Source organism: Rhinatrema bivittatum, chromosome 9, assembly GCF_901001135.1.
Source record: "Rhinatrema bivittatum chromosome 9, aRhiBiv1.1, whole genome shotgun sequence".
NCBI classification, from domain to species: Eukaryota; Metazoa; Chordata; class Amphibia; order Gymnophiona; family Rhinatrematidae; genus Rhinatrema; species Rhinatrema bivittatum.
Window position 1 is genome coordinate 133,984,311 of NC_042623.1, and position 13,590 is coordinate 133,997,900.

Consider the following 13,590-nt stretch of genomic DNA (forward strand, 5'->3'; position numbering starts at 1 on the left):
TATGTGCAAAATCTGGGCTTGAGCTGGACTTTCCTAGAACCCTCAGCTTTGCTAATCTGGCATCGTGGCCTGACTGAAGGATGGCAAGCAAGCTGTACATGGAGGACAAGGTGGTGCAAGTGTGCACACTCATTTGGGTCAGCGTTTCCCAACCAATGTGCCTTCAGACCTGGTCAGGTGTACCATGGGAAAGTCACCACTGTCTGATGCTCCAGTCCAGGCCAACATCTGACCACAGCTTTCAGCACCAAGGCACCAGTGGTGGCTCCTAAACGTATAGGAGCTCCTGAGAAAATGTATAATTATGCATGCCTCTTCTTCTTAGCTACAGCATGAACCCTGGCATGTGGTAATTAATAGGAAGCATGCAAAGCAAGGATAGCCATGCCTGGCTTTGTGCAGCACACACAGTGCATTGCACCACCTGGTCTTCCCCTTCTTGAGCTGCTTCCGAGTTCTTCCAGCTTCTGTCTTATCCTCATTCTGAGTTATGACGATAAAATTAAGTGCTGGATGTGACTGAGTGTTGGGGGCAGGAACAGTAGAGGAGCTTTGGCAGCCACATGCGGTAGCCAAGCTAACTAACCAAATTGACTGCCTTCATCACACCAACTTCTCCCTTCTCCTGCATTTAAATTTAGAGGAAGCTGGTCCATTGTGATGGGTTCATGTGTGTCTCTGCCCCTTTGGTTCACAATTCAGAAAAGAAACTGGTGGGCTATCATTGTTTCCTGCCATGTGACTCTTCATCATGTTCTCACTGTTTGCTCTGTGGAGGTTGGTGTGCCATACCACATTTTTGTTAATGTAGGTGTGTCAGTGTTACGACAGTGTTAAGGATGGAGAAATATAATTAGATTTAGTAGATAGGAAAGTTAGGGTAAACTGTTGGAGCGAATGTCCTATTGGCCTACTAAATAAGCCTCTCAGATAGACAGAATACAGGGAAAATAGATATTTAAAATTCAAAGGAATAAGCTGTGATATAAAGACTGTTTCAGTTGCAGTTGGCCTTTCCACTGAAAAATAAGCATATTCTGTGGAACCTATCAGTTCCCATCTGATAAGAACATAATGGGGAACGAACTAGTAGCTTCAGCATTGCAAACTATTGAGAAGCTGACAACTGCAAATATCAGAGATTATGTTTTAACAGGCTGAGAAGCATCCTATATGTTCATCCCATGTGGGAACACCAATTAGAAAAGGCCTCGTGCCCAAAAGCCCCTGTACCAGATGATATGGGGAAACAACATATGATACAGCAAACACCCTGACTGGAACATTGTGACCTCCTGTACCTAAGGATGGACAAATCAGCATAATCAGATCCAACCAATAAACCGAGATACATACAATCTTGTGGGCTAGAGTTCTATTTTTAAAAAAAAAAAGAAGGAGGGTTTCTGAGAGCAGGATTCTGGACACCAAGCCCAAACGCAGATGAGACCCGACCAGGCAGAGGTAGACCCCAGCCTTTGGAGAGGCTCCCAGAGAAGTTGTGGACCATGGGCCACAGTGCAGGACACCTCATTTCAGGAATGGTGAGAGGAAGGAAATTGTGGGAATTTAGAAATACACTAGTGTACACATCATATGGTGTGGGGAATTGAATACTGATAATATATATATATAAATTAGTAATAAAGAAATTTATATATTATCCTGGAGTGTTTGGATTTGTGCCAAAATGTGCAACGTGCCAGAGAGTGTGTATGTACTGCCGGGTGATAGGTATACACTGCCTGTTATCCTGCTCTCTAAGTGGGCTTCACCACAGGGCACATGATTTATACATTGATCACAAGATAGGTGCCCAGTCCTTTCCATCATTAAAACTTCCCATAACACCTTGTGCTTGAGAAGGTTGGAAATCACTGATTTATGCTACGGGGCCTGAAGCTGAACTCATCTTCAGGTCAGTTGTCTTCCAGGCTGAGGGATAGAGGAACAGGTATGAGAAGGTCCTAGAAAAGTAAGAGGAGTAATTTATCCCCAAGTGCAGTGTAAATTATGAGTGTGCATGGTCCCAAAAGCAATTCAGCTCAAAGGAGAACTGGAAGAAGCTTTCATTAGGCAGATGAATGATGTAGCTGAGCCGTGTGACTTTGCAAGTGCTGTAAAGGATGAGATTCAAGACAGGGTTGGTGACTGAAATTCAGGATAAAAGTATGCCACCGAAGCTGAAAATGCAGAAAGAGTTGATGATGCTGTCCACAACCATAGAGATGGCTAGGAACTCGGAAATGATGAAAGTAGAGAGCCAGGGTCCAAGCACAGGGAGCTTAATTTTCAAACAGCCAACAGGCTAAAGGTTTGCATGTACCTTTCACCTGCAGACTTTAGACTGAATTTTCAAAGCAGATTTATGCACATAAATCTGCTTTGAAAATCCATGGATATACATGGGATTAGTACTGATGTACATGCACAAAGTTACATCTGCTCGGGAGAAGGTTTAACTTTGTGCATATATATACTTACATGCATAGGCAGTAACTTTGAATCAGCCACGAGGGCGCACGTGCGAGCTCATTTGCTGGCTCGCGCCCAGGGATGTGGCTATTTTATAATATACACACATATATGCGTGCATGGTAGAAAATATGCTGCACACACACACGTGCATGTAAAATGGTGCTTCTACCGCGTAAGTGGTGGGATTTTAGTAGACACACGCGCCGACGCAACTACCAGTTTTCCCAGTTCACCCAAGCAAGGGATAGGACTTCCAACCCCCCCCTCCCAAGGTTTAATAGCCTCTCTTCCCCCCTGTTAGCCCCGACCCTATAAACCCTGCTGGCATGCCTAGATTTTATTTTATGACTTACACGCCATCCATAGCAGAAGTAAAGTTACACAGCGGGGGACGCACGCTTGTACGTGTCAGTATTTATACGCTGGTTTCACTGAGAAATCCAGGAACTTCCATGCCCACGCCCTATTCTGTGCGCAAAGCGGAAGATACGCACGTACTCGGGCACCTTTTACAATCCGCTCGGTGTGTGCCAGCCCAACTTGTGTGCATATCTCCCCGTTTTGGTGTGCGTCGGGCTTTTAAAAACGAAAGTATGCATGTAAACAAACGTCCCTGCCCCAACTCCGATCCTCTCAGAATGCCTCTTTAATACAGGTGAAATTGCTTTTGCACATAAATTTATGTGCACAAACCCCCGGGTAATCTTTAAAGGGCCATTTAATTGCATAAAACCGTGGTTTATACATGTAAATCTCTTTTTTTTTTTTTTAAATTACACCCACAGCGCAGGTGGCAAAAATAAGTCTCAGAACAGGAAGAAAGCTGCATTACCATGCAGACACCCAGAGACCTTCCTCTCAGAGAAAAATAAGAAAATATGGACATTGTGGTAGAGCTCTTTTGTCCATCAATACATGTCCAGCCTTAGGCAGAAAATGCAATAATTGCAAGGGGTGTGCAAATGTTTTGGGTTTTTTTCATTTTGCTTTATTGCATTTTCTTGTTTGTTTTTTAAATTGTGTTTTGTCTTATTGCTTATGGCCATAAAATGTGTTTTTATGTATGTACATTTTTGTGTATGATTTTATGCAGAACAAATGTATATGCATAAAGTAATGAAATGAAATAAAACACATGCATATTGAGAAAGCTGACCACTTTGCAGCAGTGCACCACATTAAGCAGGTACAAGTAGTTGTCACATGGGAAAGTGCATAACTTTGATAACCTCACTATGCAGCATTCTCTGCAGTTCTGCCAGCCAGGAATTAAAGAGTCAACCTTGCTACCTTGTTCAGTATGAAACTGGAACTGACAGTTGTTAAAATCCATTACACTGTGACTGTGTGTGAAGCTCCTGGAGCTTTGGCTGACAGGCAGTACAAGTGGTCATTCTTGGAGGAGCTCAATTACAAATCAAAGTAAGTTTTCTTGCTTGATTTTTCAACTGCTGAGAACTTATTGTGAAAAGGGGGTAATTTTTTTTTCTTGCTTTTGTTTTGTATATTTTCGAAAAATGGATATTTACATTTACTGTTTTTCTGGGTATTATTTCTCCTTTTGTTTCAAAAGGAATTTTTAGATGGGAAAAGGCTCAATCCCCAACCTCAGCTCCAATGCTAGCTGTTATTTATTTATTTATTTAATTTATTAACATGATTTGCCTGTTTTAAAAAAAAAAAATCACCCAAAGCGATGAACATTGTTAATACATATCAAACAACCCTAAAAAATAAAAACAACACAAAAAGAGAATTATATATATGTAAATAAAATAAAATTTGGGACCGATAACCTGGATTCCTTCTCACTCATGCCAGTATATCACATATTAAAAGATGGGATCATAAACCATGTTTTTAACTTTTTCCTAAACTGTTTCAAATCACCTTCCTCTCTCAGATCTTGAGGAAGCTTATTCCATAAAGCTGGACTACTTCCTCCAAATGATCAATTCTGCAATCTTGACTGGCGGAACAATTTTACAGATGGTAATTGCGAAAATAATTTCTCTTTTAGCTTTATAGACTTATCCACTAATTAAGGGGGTTAGACTACACAGAATAACTTGACATTGGTAGTCAGAGAAACATAAGAAATTTAGGGGGTCATTTTCTAAAGGGATCGCACGCAAAAAGAGACTTTTCGCATGCGGAGTTGGGGTGGAGTCCGCATTAGAAAGGGAGGAGTCGGGGCTGCGACAGGGCGGACTCCGCGATGACTTTGCTGATGGCGAAAGGTAAGAATCCTTATTGCTGCCAGTAGCGCGCCCAATAGCACCACCTTTCACGGTGGCGCTAATGGGTGCGGAAGCCGGCAGCGATAGCACTCCGAGAACAGTGAATCCAGGCTTTAGTTAGATAAATTTAGTCATTTGTGAAAATAGAACATTTAAATACAGTTCAGAGGCAGCTTAATTAGTAGTACCATAGTAAATCCTTCAGATAATTATTTTAAGTTGGTATGATCTTTTGCAGCCAAGGCAGCAGGATTTTTTATATAATACACACTTAATAGATACAAAAATACACTTTATAAATTAAAAAGAGAGTTTGGGATAATTGTATATAACTGTATCTATTAGTGACCTTGGCCAAATATGTGCAAAATAAACCATAACCAAAATTAAATTAAAAGAAATAGTAGGTCTATTAGAGATCATAGGTAAAGAGATTATGATCATATTTTAGGATAAATTACTAGTCATCAGTTTGAGAAAGTACTTCTTTGTACCAGGAAGGAGATAGCAAATGATTTAGGTTATTTTGTGTCAACTGCTAATAGAACCATTAAATACATTTCTTAGGAACCTTGATTGTTAGCATTATATTTGATCTTTGTGGTAATAAATTCTGTTTGCTCTGGTTTACTTTTATACCCTAAGCAACAAGTGTATAGACTAGGGAGCAATACTCACCTACACACTTGATAGATTTAAAATACATATTATAGTCTAAAAGAATAAGATAAAACATTTCATACTTCCAACAAACAAGCAAAGAGGACTATAAACAGAGATTCTGAATGTGGAGGTGGAAGTTAGAATCCAAAGGCTAATTTTAGCTGCAGAACAGTTGCAAAAAAGGCAGGGACTTGGTAGGTCTTTTTCATTTCTTTCAAAATGTACCAGAAGTTCCTACAGCTGAAGGCTGGCCAGAAAGCATTGTATCGCCAAAACTGTTGCCCCTGTTACTATTTCTACTACTGTCCAGATGATGTCTTGATCCACAGTGAGGAATGGTTCAGTATGAAGGATGTCTACAGATCCACTCCCTCAGGAAACATGTAGCAGAACTCAGCAAGTAGGTGGCAAGACTGAGAAGCATCTGGGAGAATAAGGACTACATCAACGGATTGCTTATCAAGGTGTCAAAAATGAAAAACCAAAACCAGAGGGAAAGGTGAAACTGGGACCACAAGATGGCAGATGGGCCACGATTACTACAGCCACCAGACTCTACTCCCCAACTCTGATTTCCCTCGAGCTGAAGAACTGGTATGCAGTCCTAAAATTGAGGGAGGAGAAGCCATCCCAGGATGAAGAGGAACCAAAACTTGCCAACCCCAAATCTGCAGGCTTAGTAATCACTGCATCTAGGAGGCAGAGGGTTGTGGTGGTTGGCCTCCATCTGCTAGCCAGACTTGTTGTCCCAGGAAGCATGCTATCTGCTGGTGCCAAAATCCAAGACATTACGAAGAGATTGCTGAAAATCCACAAGCCTACTGGCTACTATTTGATGCTGCTTATCCATGCTGGCACTAATGATACTACAAGATACCACACAGATCATATGAAATGTAACTTCATGGCTCTGGGAGAGAAAGTAAAGCAGACAGGTGCACAAGTGATATTCTCCTCCATCCTCCTAGTCAAGGATAAAGGCTCAGGCAGGGAAGCTCACATACTGAAGATGAATGAATGGCTGCGTAGATGGTGTCAACCAGAGCTTTTAAGCTTCCTAGACCAGGGAATGATGATTCAAGAACTTCTGAGCAGAGATAGGCTCCACCTGTCTTTGAAGGGGTGCAGAATCTTTCAATACAGACTGGCAAACATACTGAGAAGGGTTTTAAATTAGGATCATTGGGGATGGTTGAACAAAACCCTAAATTAAGTAAAACATTAAATCCCTGTATAGAAATGGAAAAATCTGGAAATTTATGTACACTAATACTTATAGTATGGGAAATAAAGTTCCATAGAAGCAATCATGGAAGAAACTGACTTGGACGTAGTGGCTATCACAAAGACATGGTACATGGAAAACCATGACTGGGATATAAATAATATTTATATCCCAGTCATGGGATATAAATATTATTTGCAAATATGGGATATAAGTCCCTAGTTGAATAGATTGTAGCCTTCTATATTTATTAAATATAGAAGGCTACAATCTATTCATGAAGGACCATGTAAGAAGAAAGGGAGGAGGCGAGGCACTAAATACAAATAATAATATTAAAGCAACAGAATTGCAGGGCTTACAAGAAGGAGGTACTGCGGGTTAATCTGGAAAGAGGAAACAGAATATAGTAGTGGGGATATTTTACTGCTCAACTGGCCACCATGAGGAAAAGGACTGTACAATGCTAACAGAGATTTGACTGGTTAGTAAAACAGGCAACACATTAATAATGGGAGACTTCAATTATCGTATTATTGTTTAGAGAAATGTCACATCAGTACATGCAAGGGAGATAAAGTTTCTAGATGCCATTAATGATGGCTTCAAGTAGCAGGTGTTCATGGAACCAAGGGGAGAACTATATTAGATCTAGTTCTCGGTGGAACTGGAACTGGTATAAGAGATAATGATGGTAGATCCACTTGGCAACAGTGATCATAATGTAATAAAATTTGACATAATCAGTAGAGGGTGAATACTCAGGAAAACCTTTTTAGTAGTATTTAACTATAAAAAGGAAGGCTATGATAAAATGAGGACATTTATTAGAAAAAATCTAAAAGGAACAATCCACAAGGTTAAAAACTTGAAGGAGGTGTGGACACTGTTTAAAATTACTATCCCTGAGACCCAGATAAAAGGTATTCCATGCATTAAAAAGGTTGAAGGAAAACCAAATGATGCCTGGCATGGTTTAATAGTGAAGTGAAAGAGGCAATTTAGAACCAAAAGGGCAGAGAGAACTGCAAAGTAGACTGCCATCGCTCTCCTTCATGTGATGGAACTCTGGGGAGGTAGGAGTGCTGAGGAACAGGGGCCTTTAAAGATCTGTCGGCTCTGGAGGTGGCTGAGAGAACCATGGAGTAGACTGCTACTGCTCTCCTTCATGTGCTGGAATTCCAGGGAAGCCCAGCAGGGAGACAGAGTTTTTCATGTGAGCTTGTGTGATGATATAATTTTCTTTATCTTTAATTCCGTTGGCAAGTTTCTTTTTAAGTTTGGCATATGTTCAAAAAAAGGAAGGGGCAGAATATGCCATCTCCCTGGGTAATTTTGGCTATTGCTTCAGGGCACCTTGACTCTTGGGTTCTTCCAAAACCCAGCCAAACTAACATGGCTGCTCTAGGAGGGATGCTGAAGAATGGAAGCTTTGGTGTCTCCTCTGAGCAAGGTTTGCATTTTGAGATCTGAAAATTATATCCTACCTTCACAACCCGATATAATTGACTTTTTTGGTGACTCCAGCTGCCCACCTTGAATGTATTAGAAGAAGGAACAACTAGGGAGGGGGGGGGGGCCTCAATCATTGGCGATTATTCAAAACAGGTATTTTGGACTATTGTCAGAGGGGAGTCCTTTATCCTCTCCTAAGTCTGTTAGCGTGGTCATTTCTATAAGCGGAGAGAAAGTTTTGCCATCTTTTTCCTCTCCCTGTTTAAATCCTGTCTCCCACCCTGATTTAAAGAAGAAGCCAGTTATTAAGAAGAATATTTTTCTTGAAGAGTTAGCTTCATCTTTGCAACCTGTGGAAGGGATTCTAAAGGGTTGTGTGATACAATCATGCAAATTCTCGCTTGAAGCTGCAGCTCAGATTGAGTCTCATACTTCTTTACTAGTTTCTCATTTGTCCTATCTGGAGTCCTTCTCAAATGAGGTTACTGAATTGTCTTCTCTTCAAGGTGCTTTCATTAAAGATAATATATATCTTCTTCCTAGATCTGAGATACTTGAGAATTCCTTAAGGTACAAAATGTATGACTTGTTAATTTTCCTAGAAATAATTGTATATCACCTTATGAAATGGGTAAGAGGTATTTTTCTGAAAATCTGAAGATTTTACCACAGATTATGCCACCTAAGTATAAGGTCTACTATATTTCTCCCCAGAATCATGGTTCGAATATTCAAGAATGAGGCAATGATGTTTTAACTTCTATTGCTAGGTTGGGTGTATCTGCTTTACTAGAAAATTCCTAAGAAGATATTGTGACTCGTAAAACCCTGATAGTTCATTTTGCTATGGAAACAGATAGAGATCTAGTTTTGACATTTTTCTTCAGAAATAGATTGCTCCCCTTTTAAGGGGAGAAAGTTAAAAGGTAGATTTTTATTTTTAAAGCTTGACGCACGCAAAAACTGGGAATTATGCACGTGGCCAGGCAGAGCGTGTGCCAAATGCATTTTACAAATGGCCCGGTGTATATCTCCTGGTACACTTGGAAGTGCTGGGCTCCATCAAAGGGGCAGACCGGGGACAAGGTCTGGGCCAGCCAGGACAGCAGCCATTAGGCCCTGTCCTGGGGAAGAATGTGCTGCCAGCCGGCCGGTACGCGGAACTTACTACTGCTCCAAAAAAAATGAGGGTAGACAGGTAGGGTTTAGGAGTCGGGGAGGAGAGGGGAAAAGGAGGAAGGTTAGGTAGGGAATTAGGGATCTGGGAATGTCCCGAATGTGTCACTGTGCTTTTAAATAAAATACCCGCCTTACATGCCACCCAGGCACGCATGTGCGCGTGGGTATCAGATTTTATAACATGCGTGCATTTTATAAAATTGGCACATCCATGTGCACGCGATGGGAACAACATGCGTATGGATGCGCGATTGCTTCTTTTAAAATGTACCCGTTAATGTTTTTCCTGACCTATCTAAACATACACAAATGCAGCTGAAATCTTTTCTTCAATTAAAATCCCAAATGGTGGGCTTGGGTGCATTTTTTTTTTAAATTTTCCTGTAAGTATGTACTTGTTTATCAAGGGAATACATTTTTCTTTGATTCAAAGCAGCAAAAAATATTTCTTGATGAAAAGTCTAATGTAGTATAAAATTTTAGACTTTATTCTTTCTTTTGTTTGTGTGAAGCTGTATAATCGATAAATAGAATAATTTTGTACTTGCCATTTGTTACCATCTCTCAAGGTTTATGGACTTTAATTTGCCTTATGATGTTATTTTACTTTGGTGTATGTTTTGTTTTATTTTTATTCCTTTCATAAGGAAACTGTACCTGTACTACAATGTTATTTTTGTTTGTACTCATATAAAATTCTATAAATAAAAAGTAAAAAAAAAAAAAAAAGCCAAAAAGACATCATTTATAAAATGGAACGCAGACCCAAATGAGGAAAATAAGAAAGAGGATAAGCACTGGCAAGTTAAATGTAAAAAAAGTAATTAAGCAGGCTAAGAAATAATTTTAAAAGAAGCTTGCCATAGAGGTAAAAACAAGTAGTAAAACTTTTTCAAGTACATTTGAATCAAAAGGCCTGGGAGGGAGTAAGTTGGTCCACTAAATGACCAAGGGGTGAAAGGAGTGGTCAGGGAAGACAAGGAAATAGCAGAAAAGCTAAATTCTTTGCTTTTGTCTTTACTGAGGAGGATGTTGCGATCATACACATTCTGGAAACATTTTATTATGATGATGACTCTGAGGGATTAGATGAAATCACTCTGAAACTGGAGGATGTAATAACTCAGATTGACAGACTAAAGAATAACAAATCACTAGGACCAGATGGTATTTACTCCAGAGTTCTGGAAAATAAAAAATAAAAACACAACCCTGTTTCTGGTGATTTGCAATCATTTAAAAGAGCCACTTGGCCAGAAAACTGAAGGTTGGCCAATGACATACCAATTTTTAAAAAGAGCTTTAAAATATAGACCGGTGAGCCTGACGTTAGTGCTAGACAAAATAGTAGACGCTATAATAAATAAAATTACTAACCACATAAATAGACATGGTTTAATGGGCGAAAATCAATGTTTTTAGACAAGGAAAGTCCTATCTTACTAATTTATTAGATATTTTAAAGATATAAACATGCGGATAAAGGTGAACCAGTTGATATAGTGAATTTGGATTATTCAGAAGGCATTTGACAAAGTCCCTCATGAAAAACTCTCAGGAAATTGGGAAGTCATGGGATCAAAGGGAGTATCCTATTGCAGATTGGTAACTGGATAAAAGACAGAAAAAAATGAGGATAGGACTAAATGGTCAGTTTTACAAATAGAGAAAGGTTGTTAATAATGGAGTCCCTGAGAGTCTGTATTTGGACCTGTGCTATTTAGCATATTCATAAATGATAAGTGAGAAAGGAATGAAGAGTGAGGTTACCAAATTTGCAGATGATACAAAATTGTTTTGAGTTGTTAAAACAGCATCACATTGGGGTAGGTTTTAAAAGGAGCGCATGCGGCATACATGTGCGTGTGCTACCCGGCGTGCACCCATGTATGCTCGATTTTATAACATGCATTCGCAAGTTATAAAATCGGGGGTTGGCGTGCGCAAGGAGGTGCACAATTGTGCAACTTGTGTGTGCCGAGTCTGTACCAAACCGCGCTGTCTTCCTCCGTTCCCTCTCAGGCCGCTCCAATTTCGGAGGGAACTTTCCTACCCCCCCCCCCACCCCACCTTCCCCTACCTCCCCCACCCTCCCCTACCTTTTACTTTTTTTTTTTATCTCGAAACTTACTTCAGCCCTGGGGCTGAAGTTAGTTGCACGCGCCGGCCAACTGCCGGCACGCGATCCCCAGCACAGCAGCAAATATGGCTGCTGTGCTGGGGATAATATCTTGAAACATAATTTATTGGAAGTAAGCTTCAAACAGAAACCCACATAAAAGAAAATGGAAAAAAAACCAGTAAGATATCATATTGTATGCTGTGCCAAAATATCACAGGACCCTACAGCCACATGGAAAAGCCATTCAAAACAAAAGGATCACTTTTATGCTCCTCTATCAATGTTGTATACATGATCCAATGAAAAAAATGTGAAGAAGAAACAAGCCAAAAATGAATGAGTAAATATTCGCCTACCTAGAATAATACATGAAAGAAAAGAAGAAAGTTATACCTCAGTAGGTGAACATTTCTCAAAGGAAGTTCATTCCCTAAATCTCACAATCAGAGCAATTACATACAAACACAAAACATTTGACATTAAGATGACCAAAAACTTTGAATCAAATGAGAAGAATTTACTAAGGACATTAGCTTTCTCACCCACTATCAGATATGTTTCACTGTCAGTCACTTCTGTCAAATACCCCCTTCCCCTTTAATGAATTATAATGGCAGAGGCAGTCAACCTGAGGCCTGGCTGCCTCTGTGTAATTTAAACCCAGTATAACTATACTGGTTCTATAACAATATGATGAAAGGAGCATAGATTTCAAAAGCTAGTTACAGATGTATTAAATTCATTTAATATAAAGGCAGCACCTATAAATTGTTTGTTGATCTTAATTTCTATGTATTCAGCTGGACTAACACAGCATCCACAATGCTAATTTCCTGAATAGCCTTTCATGAGAGACTTTATTAAATGACTTCTGAAAATCCACTCCAATCTTTTATCATCCTTCTGATCTTCTTACAATGCAGACTGCTTTGTAGTGACAAAGCAAAGAGTGCTAGCTGCTGGATGGATTACATTAAAAAATAAAATAAAAAATCCCTTGATCCATATAAAACTTTATTACTACAGAACAGTGTTGGTAATGTGACACAAATTTCATTGTGTTCTGTTCTGTACCTGATAGTATTTTGTTTTATATATTAACTACAAATTTAAAACACCAACATATCTACAAAGTATATATCAAAATGAAAGGAAGATACAAAAATTTATTATGAAAGAAACAGGATGTAAAAGCAAGATAGACTGTAAAAAAGCATTTGGGTACACTTCAAATACTTCTCAGTTCTAATCCTAGCTCTTCCACTGAATTTGTATGACCCTCAGTATCTCCTTGTGTTCTAAAACTGGCTCTGCCACTGATTTTTATATAATATTGGACAAGTCATTTTGGGATCAGTTTAAAAAAAAGGTTTAGCCACCTAACTTTGGGAATTAGAAGACCCTGCACAGCAGTGGCTGAAAATGAGGTGCTGGCAGAGTTCCCACTCCCCTTCAGCAAGAAGACGATGCCCCAGTGCATTGCATATCAAAATTATGTGCTGTCTGGGTTCCTGCTCCCTGCCAGTGAGGAGAAGACCCCGTATGGCAGAAAAGGACGTTCTGTTGGGGTTCCCACACCCAGCTAACAAAAAGACCCTCACAGCCGCTCCAGATGGTGATCTGATGATAGGAGAAAAATAAAGAGTTGGGTGAAAGTGAGGAGGTAAGGGATGGTGGTGAGTGACTGAAGGAAAGGAGGTGGGAAGGGGTAAGTGACAGGAAAAGGGACTGAGTGACACAGGAAACGGAAGGGATGAGTCAAAATGAAAGTAAGAGGAGAGGGGTATGAGTGAGAGTGGAGGGAAGAAAACGGGGGTGAGTCAAAAGGGAAATAAAAGGAGAGGGGAGGCAAATGAGAGTGTGCATGTGCGTTTGAGCAATGTGTGAGAGAGCGTGTCTGTGAGCATGTGTATGAGAGTGCATGTTTGTGATTATGTGTGTGTGTGTGTGAGGGTATATGTATGAGAGAGTACATGCAAGGGTGAGTGCGCATGTGTGTGTGAGCAAGAGAATGCATGTGTGTGTATGTGTGTGAGTGTGTGCGCATGCATGAGATAGTGAGGCATTTGTATGAGTGCACGGTTGAAGAAAGTTTGTGCACTGCATTCTCCCTCCTCCCACTAATCCATGACAGTCTCAGGGTGACAGGAAATCACCATGTATGGAGAGCAGTAACTTTTTTTTTATCCTTATTAGTTTGATTATTGTGTGTTACTTGATGTGTCTCC